Genomic DNA, 3,418 nt, shown 5'->3' with positions numbered 1-3,418 from the left:
CGCGCCTACATCCAGCCATGGTGACAAGATCGTTGAAAGCTTCTGTGAAGATGTGGAATCGGCAAAGTGCAAAGTAAGTCGCAGCACACTGTACTGATGGGCTACTTCAATGTGAAAATGGCAAGAAGGAGGCCGGAGATCATGCGTTAGGCATTTGTGGCATAGGCTCCACGAATAGAAATGGGAAGTTGTTAGTAGAGTTCGCAGACATAAGCAATTTACCGATCATAAATTTCTTCTGAAGCAAACGAGAGAACAGGAAGTGGACGAGAGAGAGCCACAAAGAGGAGACTACAAATGACACAGACCTGATACTGTAAGCTTATCCTGACATAGTGCATTAAAACTTCCTGTTGGGCGAGTTGGTAGTTCATATTGAATTAGAAATATTATAGCGCAAACAAAGACACGGACAAAAAAGAGAGGAAACACACACACAAGCGCTATGTGCATTATGTGGAGGTACTGGAAAAGTAGCGTTGTAACGACCGCAGAGCGGTAAGGTCTCTAATTAGCCTAGACTTGAAGAGGGAACAGAAGAAACGTGTGAAGCGGAAGCCTCTAGAGAAGAGGCCATGCTGCCCGGGACATCAGCGCTCTCAATATGCCACTTAAATTCATCAACCCGCCCAACACCTGCGTCGCACTAGAGGGCCAGTGACGTCATCTGGGGAGTTTCATCAATGCTAATTCAGTGTGCGCAAAAAAGCTGGCACCCCTTACACCCTGTTGCATATTTTTTCATTAAACTTCAGTTGTGAGTAAGCGCTCGTCCTTGTTTTTCGAGACTCGGTCCTCCTCTTTTTGCGCAATATTTTCGCTATGCTCACACCGTAAACTACGGCAGCATGGTCCTCATGGCTGAGGTATTCACTGCGCCAGGACAGCGGCTAGCGGTGCACTGCGACTATACTGACCGAGGTGGGGATTGAGAATTACTATTGGATTCGAGTAGAAGGCAAAGATTACAGACTACATCTGCGACAAGCTTTAGGTACAAGTCGAGTAAACGTTGGCTCCCATAACAGATTCTGGCAGTGATGCTAAAAGGGTTGTTGCAATGGGAACTTCTAAAGGAAGGCTGCAAGAAATGCCGTCGTCCAGACTCAAACAATTCAGAACCGGTTGCACTTGCAGAATGATTGAATCTTGGGATCTAATGTGCCGCACACATAACGCAAAATTCTATCTTCGTTCTTAGCAGCTCGTACTTTGATTAACACAATCCCCGCTTGAAACACGAAGCTCAAATATTTTTTATTTTCTATAGTGAATGACTTGTGTGTGTGTGTGTGTGCGTGTGTGTGCGCGCGTGTGCGCGCGTGTGCGCGCGCGCGTGCGTGCGTGCGTGTGTGTGTGTGTGTGTGTGCGTGTGTGCGCGCGTGTGTGTGTGTGTGTGTGTGTGCGTGCGTGTGTGCGTGTGTGTGTGTGTGCGTGTGTGTGTGTGCGTGCGTGTGTGTCTGTGTGTGCGCGCGCGTGTGTGTGCGCGTGTGTGCGCGTGTGTGTGTGCGTGCGTGTGTGCGTGTGTGTGCGTGTGCGTGTGTGCGTGTGTGCGTGCGTGTGTGTGTGTGTGTGTGTGTGTGTGTGTGTGTGTGTGTGTGTGTGTGTGTGTTTCGCTTCTGGAGTATCGTAATCGTCGTTAGAATGTTTTCGACGTAGCTCAGAATTTTGCTGTCAGACGCCTTCTGCGCTCACGTGAACTAGTCTGCTAAATGCAGGAGCAGCATTATTAGGATGCATACTGAAGTCATCTCGCCAGGCGTGTACGACATCTGCTGAAAGATTTATTCCAATCGCAGGCGAGTACAATTACTTGTTACGTTTGTGTGGGAGGCTTAGAAACCAGGGTATCACGAAATTGATAACATAGTATTACAGCCGAGATCGTCTGGCAGCGGGTTCTTACTAAAATTATGGCATACCGTGGGAAATTATCAGCAGCAGACTTTCTAGCCAACCCGATGCCAGATAAAACAGGCAGACGGGCCTGGTAGGTGTCTTCGAGGTGCCTGCCGATCTGGCGCCGGGCGCACATTGAAAAGGTTAAAGGTTGGTTTGGTTTGGTTTATGGGGTTTAACGTCCCAAAGCGACTGAGGCTATGAGAGACGCCGTAGTGGAGGGCTCCGGAAATTCCGACCACCTGGGGTTCTTTAACGTGCACTGTTCTTCCCCGTTCAGGCGCAGCGCCCATGGCCGGATAAGTTCGACAGGTGCGCATGCTGCAGGAGTTCCGAAATACCCGGGGGCTTCTCAGTTGATTGCTTCCCGATAAGCCCGTTGCCCAAGGCATTCATAAGTTAGCAGTTATCAAGGCTGGTCATGAGTGTATTTCACCTAAAATGGCAGCAATAGTAAAAAGTAAGAAACGATCTCGCCACGCAGAGTGACTCAGGTTGCGAAGTGCTTGCCATGCGCGAAGGGTTTCGATTCCTAAGAGCTGCGCCCATAGCGGGAAATGCTGCTGGATGAAACTAATGCAGGTTCGGAGCTTATGAAATCTGGCTGAAATTAACTATTCAATTCAAGGTTAGGTTCGTCACCATGGAGCCGATAATGGCCGAAAGTTGAGAATCTCAAGCGCTGCATGCCGATTACAGGCTTGCAGTAGTGGCACAAACACTGCCTACATGCAGAAATATTTTGTACGCAGAGAGTGTTGAGGGCGCGCAAATAAAATGGAATACTGTCACAGAGGAGGTGTACTGCTGTACGCATACTCCTGAAGTGCAGAAAACCGTCAAATCGTTCCATTTTTACTTTATTTCTGCAAGTAAACGCCGAAGCGGTCACTGCTGGATAGTGTAAAGTTAGTATCATCTACAAGTCAAGCAACGTTGCTGACAGGGGCATTATTTCGAGGAGGGAACCCCAGATTTCAGCTCTTGTAAGGGCTGACGTTTTGGGAGGCCAAAAGTCCTTGGCACAACAAGTCCATTGTAAACCTGATGACTTTTGGAGGTTTTGAGGCGCATCATCGGCTTATAGATTGTTGTCCCGCTTAGGCAATCCTAAAAACGAACCCGCCGTCGTAAGGTACAAAACCTCAAGCTTAACACGATCCTGACCAATCCTCCAAAATCACATACGGTGTCTAATTTTTTCTTCCCTGCTACCTATCCCCCAATGCTGCAGCGATGGCGTAGCGGTAGAGCATCCGTCTCGTGTTCAAGACCTTCGAATCCCGATGCCGCGCAATTATTCATCATGTTTAAAAAACCTCCACGTGCAGACGGAATTGCATAACCAGGCTTAGGGTGCGGCCTGATCTCGGTGACCGCAACGGACAAGGAACTCTCTCATCAGAGCAGAATTTGACCACCATGGTGCAGTATGTGGCCGAAACCTTCTAAAAGAAAACCAGTTCATCCTCGTCCTCCAGTTCCCACCGAGTGCGGAGCAACTGACCAAGGGGGCGGT

The sequence above is a fragment of the Amblyomma mixtum genome, chromosome 9 (assembly GCF_055824585.1).
Source record: "Amblyomma mixtum isolate Tamu chromosome 9, ASM5582458v1, whole genome shotgun sequence".
Classification (NCBI taxonomy): Eukaryota; Metazoa; Arthropoda; class Arachnida; order Ixodida; family Ixodidae; genus Amblyomma; species Amblyomma mixtum.
Note: the sequence above shows the minus strand (reverse complement) of the source record.